General features: G+C 43.1%; 1 protein-coding gene across 1 annotated transcript in view; it reads right to left on the bottom strand.

The window, feature by feature from the left end:
* The window catches only part of lzts1 (leucine zipper, putative tumor suppressor 1), a 42,229-nt gene extending 32,573 nt beyond the window's left edge, over positions 1-9,656 (bottom strand). Inside the window, exon 1 of the mRNA XM_080432943.1 lies at positions 9,220-9,656. The gene's annotated coding sequence lies outside the window, so the exon portion shown is untranslated. The remainder of the gene's footprint in view (positions 1-9,219) is intronic.
* Positions 9,657-16,165: the final 6,509 nt, after the last annotated feature.

The following is a 16,165-nucleotide window of genomic DNA, read 5'->3' as shown; positions in this document are numbered from 1 at the left end:
GTTGCTTTTTTTTTTGCTTATTTGGGCTTATATTGCCCCCCCCCCCATCTAAATGTATTCGGTGCCAGGGACCCGTTTACCAGATTTATGTTATTAAAACATTTCAGAAAAATATTCAAAATGTGTGACTTTTTTTCACCATTTCCTTTATGAAAATAGAAGATCTACTAGATCACAACGCGTCGCGTTGTGAGCTTGTAGTGCTATTTTCAAATATCCGATGCATATACGTAGGTTTATAAAGTGTGGCCCATAATAGTGGCTTCTTTATGGGCTTGTTTTCATAGACATGGTTTGCTTATTTCTCTCGCAAAAATCTGGCAACACTCAGTTGGCTCAGGGAACATAGGCAGAGTGGTACGGTGGGTGGGGGGTCGGTGGGTGGGTGGGGGGGGCGCGGTGGGTCGGTGGTGACGGGAGAGGAGACATAATAGACATTAATTAAATGTCAGCCTTCTGGAGTCAGTCCTTCGATAAGAGGGCTGCTGGCTGTTAGAGTAGAAAATTCGATTGTCGCGCGGGGATCCTATTCTCTGTACCTAAATGAGAGACGCGGGGTCGACGAAACAATCAGCCCTCCCTCCCTCCCTCCTCGCCCGCCCGCCGCGTCCGTCCCCCTAGATAAGGAGCGGCGGTCTCTCGGTCGTCGGGGGAAGAAGTATGTACGCCGATTTTTATTAAGTAAAAGTATAGCAATATAAACATAATTTGTTGCCGTCAGGGCAGAAACCGCTCATCTCCATAACTTGTTTGTGGCCCGTCACGTATTAGAAGGCCAATATCAGTCACCAGAACCAAGGACGGGAGTCTAACATGGTTAAAATGGAGTTTGAAGTTACAATAGATTTGTATAGGAAGGGGGCATGTCTGATAAAAAGGAATACCAATTATCTAAATACTGAATACTGAAACTTAGATAGATCACCCCCACAAATTTTTTTTTTTAAATATCGATTAGTCATCCCATGGAGACTTGAATTCATGGATAAACAAAAAAAGAATTGTGGCATTCCTAAGCCAATAATTTGATGACCAGTGGACCGGTATGCAGCGGTTCCGGTAGGACAAAGGAGACTCTTTGTGTCTTCTACCGGAACCGCTTCCGGTCATCAAATTATTGGCTTAGGAATGCGACAAAACGTATCCACGAATTCAAGTCTCTATGGGGTGACTAATCGATAGGAAAGAAAACCCATTGGGGGTGAACTATCCCTTTAAAAACTGTCTGGGGTGCTCACAAAAGCCAGAGTAGAAGTTAGAATAACCCCAAACATGTTTGAAAGTAAAATATCCCTTTAAGTAGAAGTATTTAAGAGTCAAGTGAAGTAAAAGTATGTCAAAATTGTACTTAAGTACAGTACTTGAGTCTTTTGTGGGGGGTGTAGTGGAGTCATTTGCATATAGCCTCAGCATCGCGGCGTATTGCCGAAAGATTTCTTTTTAATGGGGCTTAAATGGAAGCCTTTATATCCGCCGTGATGAGAACGCAAAGTGATGCTCAATGAATGCATAGAGTCTGGAGGTTAAACGTCCGAATCCTCCTTCTTTACGGGGCCCTTTATTGAGCTGTATCCACCCATTTCAGATGGATTATGGCTGTCCAATATGGCTGAGCTCCTTTTTCTGTAATGTCTCTCACTAATAAAGTACCTTGGCGTCCGGCCAAAAAGCGTTTTAAAGACGGTGCGTGGCGTGTGTGGCGCGCACGCACGCGCGTTCCTTTTCCTTTAAGATACAGCAAGCAGATCAGCCCCGGCCCATGCAGCTCAGCAATCATAAAATATTTACTTCTGCAAGGCTTTTATGCCTGACTCCGTCTAAAAGACAGACTAAAGTGAAAATGCACGGTTTTAGAAGCAGGTGTATTTTTAGAGGTTTCGCCAATGTCGCCCGCTCCGTTACCCTTGAATGCGTTGCTTCTTTTTTTTATATGATTGCATGGGCCGTTAGGCTTTTATATGCACGACACGAAGATCTCATAAGAATCATTTTGAGGGTGGAATTTGATGAGTTGTTGTATAAAGTCATGGTTAGTTATCTCCAAACATCTCTTAACCCATTCAGTCCGGGAACACATCCGTGTCATTTTAAGATCTCTTTGGCTATAAAAAAATAGCAGATCTATAGATCTGCTATTTTTGAGAAATCGTGAAAAATTTAGCAAATCTTTGAATATTTCTATATATTCTTTCAAAGTGAACATTTATAATTCAAATCTTTGCTTCTGGGGGGGGGGGGGGGGGGTCCCTGGAACAACATATTTTGAGATGAGGGTCCGCAGCCTTGAAAAAAGTTTGAAAAACACTGATATTATAGCAAAAACATTTGCTATAATTTATTTTTCAAAAAGCAGGATTTAGAAGACATTTGTAGAATCCCCCAGAGGCAAGATTTCAAGATTACAAGATTTAAGTTAAAATGTTCGCTTTAAAAAATATATATTCAAAGATTTGCACAAACTTTCCAAGATTTTTCAAAAAAAATAACAGATCTACAAGTTCATAGCACTCGGTGCGGCGCTATGAGCTTGTAGATCTGCTATTTTTGAATAGCCCAAAGAAATCTGAAAATGACAACGACGTGTTCCCGGTCTTAATGGGTTACGGTAGGAGACACTGGTTAAGGTCTCTACATGCTCCAGTTTTAGTCATCCACCCACCCACCGTGAAGGTGGGTGGGTGGATGACTAAAACTAGAACATGTAGACCCCTTTACAAGTGTGACTTTCATCAACTTCGTCTTTTTCGTGTTTTTTACGAAATGTTTCGCTTTTTGACAAAAATGTGGTTTACAACATCGGCAGTTAAGATGGGTGGGCCGCGAATGCTTTTGAGATTGTCAAGTGGGCCCAGATCCAGAAAAGGTCGAGGACCACCGCTCAAAGTCGTTACTTTGTCTCTATAGCCTCCCATTAGACACCCCGCTCTCGCGCTTAAAAGGCCATTAACACAAAGGATGCAGATCGACTGTGGAAATCGATGGCGGAAGTTGGTGTGTGTATGAATATTGGCTTTGATTCTTTACTTCATTTTTTAAAAATAGTTATGCCACCTCTAGCGCTCCCTGTTGGGCAGATCAATATAGAGGTTACTTTAACCCATTAAGACCGGGAACGCATCTGTGTCATTTTAACATTTCTTTGGCAATTCAAAAATAGCAGATATGTTTGTAGATCTGCTATTTTTGAAAAGAAATCATGAAAATGTGTGCAAATCTTTAAATATATATATATATATTTTTAAACTCAAATCTTTGCTTCTGGGGGTCCTTGGAACAACATATTTTGAGATGGGGGTCCGTGGCCAAATACAAGTTTTTTCAAAAAACTTGTATTTAGATTTAGAAGACATTTGTAGAATCCCCAGAAGCAAATATTTGAGTTACAAATGTTCGCTTAAAATTATATATATATATTCAAAGATGTACACAAATGTTCAAGATTTTGGCAAAGAAATGGCAGATCTACAAGCTCACAGCGGCGCTATGAGCTTGTATATCTGCTATTTTTGAATAGCCCAAAGAAAGAAAAAAAAAAGACAGATACGTTCCCGGTCTTAACGGGTTAAATGACCAATTTAGCAGCATCGTATGGGTCAGCAGCCTTTTGTGTTGGCGCTGCACATGGGAAATGCTTCTTACAGTACATGGACATATCTGCTTCCAAGCCGCACTCGCAATGATATATATACCCCTTATAACTGAGCTCATTGTGTAGTCTTCTCTCCCACTTTATAACCACACACACACACACACACACACACACACACACACACACACACACACACACACACACACACACACACACACACACACACACACACACACACACACACACACACACACACATTTTTACATGTGCACACACACATGGCTACAAGAGATTAGGAGGATGGTTTTGCTCCAAAATGACAGGCTTATCACGGAGTATTCAGCTTTGCCGGGTCAGTGGGCCCCAGTGCCGGGAAAACCCCTCATTCTTCTCCTGCATAGACGACTAGACTATAACCACTGGCTTATGCGTACAGTAGTACACATACAGCACTATCTGAATGAATGGCTCAACCCTAGGGCCTCAAAACGCAGCTGGAAGTGTCAGGATGTCTCATGTATGTCATCCCTCGACAACTAGTGGAGTCCCATGCATCACTGTCTACACTGTCCACCTTTTGACATAACGATCCAGTGACTTGGTAATCAGCCAATTGGAAAAAAACTCAAGTGTTTGACATGAGATAAGTGGTCACAAATGTATCAGTGTTTAATCACTTAAGACCTTAATACCTCGTCCTCTATCTATTTGTTTTAGTGCTGCAACCACTTGGAATGACCTACAGCTTAAATCAAAGATCTGTTCTCCCATAACATACGGTCAATTTAAATCTTTGATTGCAGCCCTACCCAGAAATTGCTGCTTTTAAACTATCACACGCTAGGGGAACGTTTCTGTTTTGTTTTGTTTTATCATTGATGTGAATATTGATGTGACAATTTAATTGTACTGTGATGTATCTCGACGACACTGCAAATGAGGGCAACCTCAATGTCTTTCAAGAATAAATAAAGGTTTGAATGAACGAAAAAAAGCTCAAAATGTAATTTGTCGCCGGCGGGCAGAAACCTCTTATCTCCGTATTTTAACTTTTTGTGTGTTTTTTCGTAAATTAGCGGCCTACTTGATCACAGTACGGCGTCACACAAAAGCATTCGCGCCGCGTTTCGAGCTTTCAAAAAAATAGCAGATGTACAAGCTTGTACATCTGCTATTTTTTGGAAAAAGTATGAGAATGTTTGTTTATCTTTGAATATATATGTTTTAAAGCGAACATTTTTAACTCCGATCTGTGCTTCTGGGGGTCCTTGGAACAACATATTTTGAGATGAGGGTCCGCAGCCAAATACATATAATGTTGGGGTCCTTGACATGGAAAAGTTGGAGCACCACTGATATAGCAACATACTGTTAGGATTTAGAAAACATTTTTAGATATGTATTTCGCCCGTGGACCCCCATCTCAAAATGTTTTGTTCCAGGGACCCCCAGAAGCAAAGATTTGAGTTACAAATGTTCACTTTGAAAAACATATATTCAAAGATTAGCGCACATTTTTACGATTTTTCAAAGCAGATCCACAAGCTCATATTATGAGATTTACACTCGACAGAGACGATATCTGTCGGACTCTAGTAACGATCGACAACATCCTATAAATCTGAACATCCTCAGTTTGGATCATCCAGCTGCAGCAGAGAGCCTGCAGTGAATGAGAGGATGCTATACAGCAGGGCCTCTATCTGGGACAGTTATTTTGGGAAGCAGCTATACTTCGTTCTTTAGCAGGCCGTTGACAGCTCCAATACTGCAGTGTGACATTAACGCAACGGCAAAATAAGTGAGAGAAGTGTGTGTGTGTGTGTGTGTGGGGGGGGGGGGGGGGGGGACAAAGCAGACATTTGATGACCTGTGCAGTCAGTCAGCTGCTATACCTTTTACATTCGTTTTGTTTCCGCCACAGAAAGACGAGTAGAGCTGTCACGTCTTTTAACGTTGATCTGCCACACGGCGACGGGCTTTTGGAGGAACGTGGGATGTGTAGTGTTGTCTCAGTGCTGTCGACTCTGTGCTGTATTTGGCTGATTTATATACTTGGTTGCTTGTGCGCCATGTGTAGGGGGTTTTCACGACACCATTTTTGTCCATTCACTCTGTGTCTCAGAGGAGGAATGTGGAAATAACAGAACAATTTTGGCCTTCATTAAAATGTTGCTAAACTTAAATTCAATCATATACTGTATACATCAGGGGTTTTAACAGTTTTTCAGGCCAAGGAACCCTTGGCTGAGAGAGAGATAAAGCAGGGACCCCCATTATATATTTTCTAAAATATTTTTTTTCATAGATTTCATAGATAGCTTCATAGACTTGTTTCACAGCACTATCATCAGTGTGTAGGTTGGATTGATGTTAATGTGGATTTCCAGACATTTAACCACTTAAACCCTCAATACTTAGTAAACTTAACCACTTTCACTCTGTACTTAAGTACTGCTCTTTTTTCCCCCTCTACCGCAAACCTCTTTGCCAAAAATAGCAGATCTACAAGCTCACTGCGAGGCGTTGTGAGCTTGTAGATCTGTTATATCTGTCTCGGACCCCCTGTTGAAGACCTTTGCTATACATACTGTACAGTATTGCGCACATATTATTGTAGTGCTTCTCAAAGTGAGGGGGTTCCAAATGTACCCTTACGGGTCTGTAACTCAAAGAGTGTACAAATGCACACTCTCAGACTCATGGTGGTCCTTGAAATTGAAAAGTTGTACAGCAGACGTGAAGTCCACACACAGTACCAGACAATGTGATAAAACCGTTACGGGAGACGGTTCCATAATGTGATGTTTAGATCCGGTTCCTCCGGTTCCTGGATCATAATTAACCCTAGCCGCGTCACGCACCGAAAAATATAAGATCTACAAGCTCACAATGCGTCACATTGTTGTGACACGTTGAGAAGCTTGTACATCAGCTATGTCCGGGGCAAGTCTAAATCACCCTTGTGTATGTATATGTGAATGTGTGTATATGGGTATATACACACACATTCAGGTGTATATTTGTGTGTGATTGTATGTATAAGTGTCTTGTAAAATGTAAATACGGAATATTTGTGCGTGTTCATTCACTATGAACTTTGCAACTGATGTAGCTTAAAGGTAGGGTAAGTGATTTTCTTTGGTTAAAATAAGTGTTAAATAGTAATAATATATTCTGATAGTACTCATTGCTATAGAGTGTTTTTCAGTAAAAGGAGTCTCCCATGTCTCTTCAGCTCTTTATTAAACAGAACATGCATTTTCAGTGCTCTCTCCTGATTGGCTTAAATGTTGTCACCTACCTGAAAATGTACTATAATACTGTTTACTTAAGAGCTGGAGAGACCCCTGTGACCGAACAAACGCTCTGTAGCAATGATTACTATCAGAATATAGTACTTTAACCCCAAAAAACATCACTTACCCTACCTTTAATTAAACCGACATGTATAAAGGATATAGGCATAAATAAGCTTTGAGCTTCAGCCTATGCCTTTAAGCACAATATAAACTAAATAAACTAACCTAAAGCCTTAGGTTTCACAGTGCAATAATGCCACTTTGCACACTTTTTACAGGGGCTGAACGTGCCTCAACAAGTGGCTTCTATTTACCCAGCTATTCCAGGCGGCATCTTGTTATTTAGAACACGGCTATTCACACTCCGTGCAGGCCTAGACACGTATGCTACTGTACACTACAGGTGGGGCAGGTATCGTAAACTATGCCTCTTCCCATGCCCTTTACTGTATTGTACGCCAGTGGTTCTCAACCTGTGGGTCAGGACCCCCAGGGGGGTCCCCACATGATTCTGGGGGGGTTCCCCAGATGATTAGCTTAATGTGCAACATTGTTTCCTCACTCAACAGTAAACAAACCAACATACAGTATAAGTGTATACAGGGTATCTGCACATTTATAAAGTGACAATTTAAGGACTTTTAAGACCTTTTTAATAGAGTAGCGAAGTCCTGACGTCACTCGTTCATCCCCTGGGTTGCGGAAGTAATTTCTCTATGGAGAATAACATTGGGTCATCTTAGAATCGTCTCATATAAGAATTGTGGTCCAAAAATAAACAAACTGTCCCGGCGATATTGTCATGGAGGTGGCTCTGCATCGTTTATGATAGTCAGTCACTCATATTTGATACAGTCTGTTTCTGGAGAAAATGTAACTAATTCGGCGGAAGTAACATTAGCGTTTTCTCACCGTTAGTTGATGCTTCATAACCATAAGAGTCAATTCGCCGGGATCATTTATTTATTTTTGGAACACTTATTTACTTATACACTTAACACATCTTATTTGACGCGATATTAAAGACATCTATGGGAATTCAGAATTTACGCATCCAGGTAGGATGCGTAAATTACGTCAGACTTCGGTGCTCTATTCCTCTAAAATAAAATAAATGAGACCATTACTGCGTTAAAAGTAATCAACACACTATAGTGACTATACTATAAAAAACTGGTCAAATTGTGAAATAACATAAGACAAGGCAAAACTTTTGAAAATGGCCGATCTACAAGCTCACAACACAAGGCGTTGTGAGCTTGTAGATCAGCAATTTTCACAATGTTCATCTGTGTGGGACCGAGTCAAAGTAAATGTAATGCCTCAACTCCTTACAATTCCAAGTGCTTGTCCCCAGTTCACCTGTGATTATTTTGGGGGTCACGGCCTGAAAAGGTTGAAAACCATAATACATCTGTGACTAATCGCTGTGTAGAGCACCATGAAGGGCCACATCTGTGATTAATATGGATGGGGGCCACTTTTGTGAGCATAAAAACATGTATTATAATATAAACAGTCACCGTTTCAGTTGCTGTTTATTGTGCCCAAATTGCTATGGCGGGGGGTGTCATATAATATTTAACACATGGCTCACTGTTATTTCCAAACAACGATAACAGTACTTTTGTCTCGTGTTCAGCTGCAGCTATACTGGAAGTAAAGAAGTTGATTGGCAGTGTGTTGTTTTGAGGAAAGACGCTTTAATTATAAGCTGCCACCACGTTCCCTCTGGAGGCTGAGAGATGCGACACAAACTTTGACGTTTCACATATGGATTAAAAAGTTTACGGTTTTATGTCTTCTGACAACAATGTCAAAATGTCAAACTTTCTGTGACAAAACCAACAGAACTCAAATAATAACAACCTCCTCTCCCCCAGGGTGTTGTTATACCTCTGAACTCAATCAATGCCGCCTTGCACAAATTGGAACTCACTGTAAACAACACACACACACACACACACACACACGCACACGCACACGCACACACACACACACACACACACACACACACACACACACACACACACAGACACACACACACACACACACACACACACACACACACACACACACACACACACACACACACACACACACACACTTCACAACCACTTCCCCACTAAAACAGAAACAGTGCCAACTGCCAAGTAACGCTCCACTCCTCCTGTGGTCTCTCTCTCTCTCTCTCTCTTTAAGTTAAGTTGGAGACAGAGCAGAGCACTGAGTGAGCGTTGAGTGGAGTTCTATAGGATCACTTTGCTCCCTGTCAGCTCCAGTCAGCCGTCTGAAACATTGCATCCAGTTTAGCTGGAGGTGACTTACCTCCATTACTGGATGGCTGGCTTCTCCCATGCACGGCTCCTGCTACTCCTGCTTGCTCCTGCTGCTGACACAAACCGCTGCTTCTCCTCCTCCTTCTCCCAAAGCTGTCTGTCTGTCAGGGCTGGATGTGGAACCTCTCTCTCTCTGTGTGTACAAAGCAGTGCTGCTATGTAAGCTAGGAATAGCTAGCTAGTGTAGCTGCTGGAGTAGTGGAGAGAAGACATGTAATTGTACACACAGTATACAGACAGAGAGGCAGAGATTGTTAGGGGTTCTTTGTTGTTGTTGTTATTGTTAGTTGCTTGGTAATAATGCTCTTTCTTTCTCTCTCTCTCTCTCCTTCCATCCACCTCTCTCTCTCTCATCCCTCTCTCTTTGTCTCTCTCTCGTTCCTATGTGATGATCTCTCCGTCCATCTCCCATGAACTGAGAGCACACTGACACATTCCTACATAAACACACTCTCTCCCTCCCTCCCTCTCCTTACAGTATACCCTTGTTGTCTCTCTCTATCTCTCTATCTCTCTCTCTCTCTCTGTCCCACTCCCTCACACTCCTCTCTCGCTCTTTCACTCTGAATATCTGCCCTACCCCCCTCATTCTCTCTCTCTCTGCCTTCTCTCTCTCTCTCTCTCTCTCTCTCTCTCTCTCTCTCTCTCTCTCTCTCTCTCTCTCTCTCTCTCTCTCTCTCTCTCTCTCTCTCTCTCTTCCTCCTCTGCCTCTTGCTACATTAATTTCTCTGTCATCATCCCACTCTTTTCTCTGTTTTTAGTTTTTGTTGCCATCATCATCCCCTGTTCTCTTCCACCATATTTCTACCTGACTCAGCTCTCTCTCTCTCTCTCTCTCTCTCTCTCTCTCTCTCTCTCTCTCTCTCTCTCTCTCTCTCTCTCTCTCTCTCTCTCTCTCTCTCTCTCTCTCTCTCTCACCACAGGTATGCCCTCTCATTGTATTCTCAGAGTGAAATCATAATAATGTTGTGTGTACTAACACTGTTATACCACTTTTTTTTTACACCGCTACAACATTATTTTAATTTAACTCTGAGAGGGTACAAATGTAACCAAATGGACCCAAAAGGGTCCCTTTCAGAGTAACAAATGGACTCTCTCTCTCTCTCTCTCTCTCTCTCTCTCTCTCTCTCTCTGGGTTCTTTTCTTGGCATTGTGCCCGGAGGATGTTCTGTTATCCATCTTAGCTCACTCACTCCACTGCCTCTCTGTATGCCTGCATGCCCACACACACACACACGCACGCACGCACGCACGCACGCACGCACACACACACACACACACACACACACACACACACACACACACACACACACACACACACACACACACACACACACACACACACACACACACACACACACACACACACACACACACACAGCACGGCCCCCACTGCTAATACTCATATCCACTATACATGTATTAGTGCAACAACTGTGTGTGTGTGTGTGTGTGTGTGTGTGTGTGTGTGTGTGTGCGTGTGCGTGTGCGTGTGTGTGTGTAATTGTATTACTATACTTGCGAGGGAAAGTGTGATAGAATTTGAGAAAAATAGACATTTTGAGGACCATTTACCTGTGCTCCCAAGAGAAATGGTTGTTTTATGGTCATTTGTTTTAAAAGATGTGAGGAGTTAGACTTACCATTATGAAAAGATTCAAATCAAATCAAACCAAACTTTATTTTTATAGCACATTTACAACAGCCCAAAGCCGACCAAAGTGCTGAACATGGTTAAAAAAAGGTAATTCAAACATAAAGAAGCATCAACAAATAATATGCATTCAGGTTGGGGTTAACGTTAAAATTGGACATTTAGAAGGTTTAACCTCTAAATGTCAATTTCGAACGTTAATAAGTAATCTGATTTTCATAATAAGTAATCCATTTTGTTTAAAAAAAGGGGGAAATAAGTCAATGTTTTTCTCTTTCGTTTTTGCCTCTGGGGGCACCCTTTTTTTTGTAGAGATAGGAACTCGGTTTGGCTCCTCCCCTTTCTTAGCAGTGGTGCTGTAGACAGATTCTTAGCAGAATCTGTCCTGGGAGATTAGGGTTGGAGCTGCCTGATTTAAACTTGGTTGTGTCCATGCTGTGTGTGTGTGTGTGTGTGTGTGTGTGTGTGTGTGTGTGTGTGTGTGTGTGTGTGTGTGTGTGTGTGTGTGTGTGTGTGTGTGTGTGTGTGTGTGTGTGTGTGTGTGTGTGTGTGTGTGTGTGTGTGTGTGTGTGTGTGTGCATGTGCGTGTGTGTGTGTGCGCGTGCGTGCGTGCGTGTGTATGCGTGCCTGTGTCTGTAAGTGTACTTATATTTATGTACCCATCCAAAGAGAACACAAACCCAGTTTCCTCCATTACCTGAGTGAGTATATCATCGCTGGCAGGCGCAAAAACCTCTTATCTCCATATTCTAACTTTTTGTGTTTTTTTTCGTAAATTAACGCCCCTACGCGATCATACTACAGCATCACACAAACGCATCAAAAGCAGCAAACGTACAAGCTCGAAACGCGGCGCGAAACACGGCGCGAAACTGTACAATCACAGTTTTGGACATATGAGGTTTCCACCCGACAGCGAGACGATATGAAAAGGCTGTCTCTTTGCAAGGTTGTTACATCACGGTGGCAGCATACTAATGGAAGCGGATCTGTTGTAATTGAATTTTTTGCAGTGAGCGGTCAGTCAACGGGACCGCCGCGCCGCCGCCGCTGTTGTTGATGTCTTCTTCTTCACGCCGTTATAACAAAGCTCATCATCTGTGAATGTGACATTTATACAATCTGTTCAACGACTCCAAAAAAAATATTGGAGTGCTCTCCGCCGATTGTGTTTGTGAGTAAATGGACCTGGGTGGGCACTTATATAACGAAACGTTGTTTATCAGATGAAGACGGGCGACTTGGGTGTGCGCGCGTGCGTGTGTGTGTGTGCGTCCCGGCTTAAATCCGGCAACCTCGGAACGGTTGCCACCAGGTATTCCTAAACGTAACCTCAGTAAAACTATGCATAAACCTAACCTTATTCCTAAACCTAACCTTTTTCCTAAACGTAACCTCAGTAAAACTAGGCCTAAACCTAACCTTATTCCTAAACTTAACCTCTGTAAAACTAGGCCTAAACTTAACCTTATTCCTAAACTTAACCTCTGTAAAACTAGGCCTAAACTTAACCTTATTCCTAAACTTAACCTCTGTAAAACTAGGCCTAAACTTAACCTTATTCCTAAACTTAACCTCAGTAAAGCTATGCCTGAACTTAAAGGTTTCATTACGTTCAGTTTTACCACACATTAAAAGTCTTTGTCATGGTCCTTCAAACGTGTATAGAAAGTTTTAACAAAAAATTCCACTCCATTGATCCATGGCAGGTGTTTTTCTCTCACATTTCTAAAGCCTTTTCAACTGCAATGAAAAAATAAATCTTTGCCTGCGGGTGTCGCTGGTGAGGGATTTTGCCTGTCAATCATCGCCTCTGCTCCCCCCCCCCCCCCCAAAGGAAAGGATAGGGGAGGGGAGGGGCGAGGAGTGGGCAGGATTAATCGGCTGTGACCTCACTGTCGAAGGGCCAAGCTCAGATTACTTTTCAGCCTAATTATTCAGAAAACCCCAGACCACAGAAAATCCACTGAATGTTCAAAGTTCAGATTTTTGGGTGTAATTGAGGTCATAAAACCCCAAAAAAAACATTAAAAAAAAAAAAAAGTGAAAATGAATGTCATAGAACCTTTAACCTTATTCCTAAACTTAACCTCAGTAAAGCTAACCTTATTCCTAAACTTAACCTCAGTAAAGCTAACCTTATTCCTAAACTTAACCTCAGTAAAGCTAACCTTATTCCTAAACTTAACCTCAGTAAAGCTAACCTTATTCCTAAACTTAACCTCAGTAAAGCTAACCTTATTCCTAAACTTAACCTCAGTAAAAGGAATACAAGAATACAAGAACCGGTGGGGGCGAGCGGTCCGTGCAAAAAAAGTGCGGGCGAGTGTGTTTTGGGGGCGAGCGTTCCGGTTACCTGTGTGTGTGTGTGTGTGTGTGTGTGTGTGTGTGTGTGTGTGTGTGTGTGTGTGTGTGTGTGTGTGTGTGTGTGTACATGAGTAAGTGTAGCTAATGGGTTGATGAGTCATCCATGCCGTTGGACTCCATTGGTCGGCTGCTGCGGTGAATTTAACCTGCTTCACTGGTTCCCACTCACTCACTCCCCCTTTAACACACACACACACACACACACACACACACACACACACACACACACACACACACCACACACACACACACACACACACACACACACACACACACACACACGCACACGCACACAGAGAGAGAGAGAGAGAGGTTTGTATTACTATGCCTGTGAGGACATCAAACTGAGTACAATAGCAGAACAATTGCAGATCTACAAGCTCACAACGCGTCGCAGCGTCGATCTGCTACTTTTGATACTTTTGAGCAACGCTGTAGTATGATCAAGTATAGGGCGGTTAATTACGCAAAAACAGGTTTTTGGACTTGCAAGACAGCACCATGTTACATAACAGATGAGTTTAATGAAGGATGAGGTTAGATAGCTGCAGGTTACAATGTATCCTGTCTGTCTGTCTGTCTGTCTGTCTGTCTGTCTGTCTGTCTGTCTGTCTGTCTGTCTGTCTGTCTGTCTGTCTGTCTGTCTGTCTGTCTGTCTGTCTGTCTGTCTGTCTGTCTGTCTTTCTCTTTATCTGCCGCCCTCTCCTCCTCTCTCTCTCTCTCCTCTCTCTCTCTCTGTTCTCATTGCATTGTCACAGTTAAATCCCAATAATGTCATAACAGTTTAATACCACCGTAATAACACTTTTAGTTTGTTAAACCCTTTTTCTCCCCAATTCAGACGTCATGCCAATGAATTCCTCCCCACACACATTTCTGTGTGTTGTCACTGCTGACTCACCAGCCAGTGAGGAGCCCCCACCGGGAGGACGTAGAGCCTCCGTCCTACTCCTCCCGCCCAACACTCCCTGCTGACAGGTTCCGCCCCAGCCGGTAGTACCTGCAGTGACAAATATCACCTCCCCTCCCCGCCCAGCTTCCCTCCCCCGAACCCGGGCCAATTGTGTTCTCATAGACGTTCAACAAAGCCGGGTGCGGTGGTGGATTCGAACCCACAGTCTCTGTGGTGGTGGGCAGGCACTTTACCGCTGTGCCACCCAAGCCGTGTAATAACACAGTTATTACACTGCTATAACATTATTTTAATTTAACTCTGAGAGGGTACCAATCAAGTTCAAGTTTTATTATAAAACATCATTGCATAACAGTATGAATTATGATGTTTCTTACAGAAACATCATAATTCATACTGTTATGCAAAGATTTTTTCTAATAAAAATGTAATCAAATAGAGTAGACCCATAAGGGTCCATTTGATTACATGTGCACCCTCTCAGAGTAACACATGGTCTCTCTCTCTCTCTCTCTCTCTCTCTCTCTCTCTCTCTCTCTCTCTCTCTCTCTCTCTCTGTCAGACAACCGCCTCATCACAAATTAGCGGCTGCTAATTCATATTCTGGGCTTTTTGACACTTGTGTATGAGAACGAGAAAGTTTCAAATGACTTCAGTCAGTGAGTGAAGGAGGGGGGGGGGGGGGGCTGAAGGGGGTAGAAGGCGGAAGCTGCACTAAACGAAATGTTCCTTTCTGCTGTCTAGGCACGTTTGTCCTGAGATAATGATTGTTGCAGTCAGACTCCCTCCGGTGCTCGCCGGCGTGCCAATTTCTTTGGAAATGATATTCTGTGCTTATAGTCGGGATAATGATATGTAATCAGAGGGCCAGGAACACAGCCCGACTGATCGCCTTCACACTCTGCAGGGGTCGGAGATGAGTGAGCGAGAGAGAGAGAGAGACAGTGCGTGTGTGTGTGTGCGTGTGCGTGTGCGTGTGCGTGTGCGTGTGCGTGTGCGTGTGCGTGTGCGTGTGCGTGTGCGTGTGTGTGTGTGTGTGTGTGTGGGGGTGTGAGAGTGAGTGTGTGTGTGTGTGTGTGTGTTTTGTGTGAGCATTATGCACTGAGTGAGAGTTTTGTCTGTGATTTCTTGCCGGGATGCGTCTGATTGAATCTGTGTGTGCGTGTGTGAGTGCGTGTGTGTGCGCACTGTGCGTGCGTGCATGCATGCATTTGTGTGTGTGTGTGCTGAGTGAATGCTTTCACAAACATGTGTGTATGTTTGCGTGCATGTGTATATGTTTGTATGCAGCGCGCATCCGTTCATGTGTGTGTGTGTGTGTGTGTTTGTGCTGAGTTTATGCTTTCACGAATATGTGAGTGTGTGTGAGTGAGTGTGTGTGTGTGAGTGAGTGTGTGTGTTTTTGCAGTAACAACCCACTTATCTATGTACAGTGAGCTAGGCATATAGACATCTGGTTGATCCCATTATGATACATACAGTACTGATACATCGTATCATGTTCACAATATCACTGCACAACTGTATATGACTGGGGTTGATGCACTTACATTTGTGTACGTGTCTCTGTGTGTGTACTCACTCGTGTCTGTAGCCTGTGTGTGCTTGTGTGTTTATGTCTCTCTGTTTTGTTTAGCAATTTTGTATGTGCATCTGCATATCTTTACGTGCCTGTCTGTGTACGTGTGTGTGTGTGTGTGTGTGTGTGTGTGTGTGTGTGTGTGTGTGTGTGTGTGTGTGTGTGTGTGTGTGTGTGTGTGTGTGTGTGTTTGTGTGTGTGTGTGCGCGCGTGCGCGCGTGGGTGTGTGTGCGTGGGTGTGTGCATGTGCGTGTGCCTTAGTTTAATTTCTGTGCCTATACAGTATGTGTGTGCACGTGCGTGCATGCGTGTGCGTGTGTCTATTTACATCAATCTGTGTGCTGGTGTGTGTGTGTGTGTGTGTGTGTGTGTGTGTGTGTGTGTGTGTGTGTGTGTGTGTGTGTGTGTGTGTGTGTGTG

This window comes from Gymnoscopelus braueri, assembly GCF_963280865.1.
Source record: "Gymnoscopelus braueri genome assembly, chromosome: 7".
Classification (NCBI taxonomy): domain Eukaryota; kingdom Metazoa; phylum Chordata; class Actinopteri; order Myctophiformes; family Myctophidae; genus Gymnoscopelus; species Gymnoscopelus braueri.
This window is presented reverse-complemented; position numbering and strand designations above follow the sequence as displayed.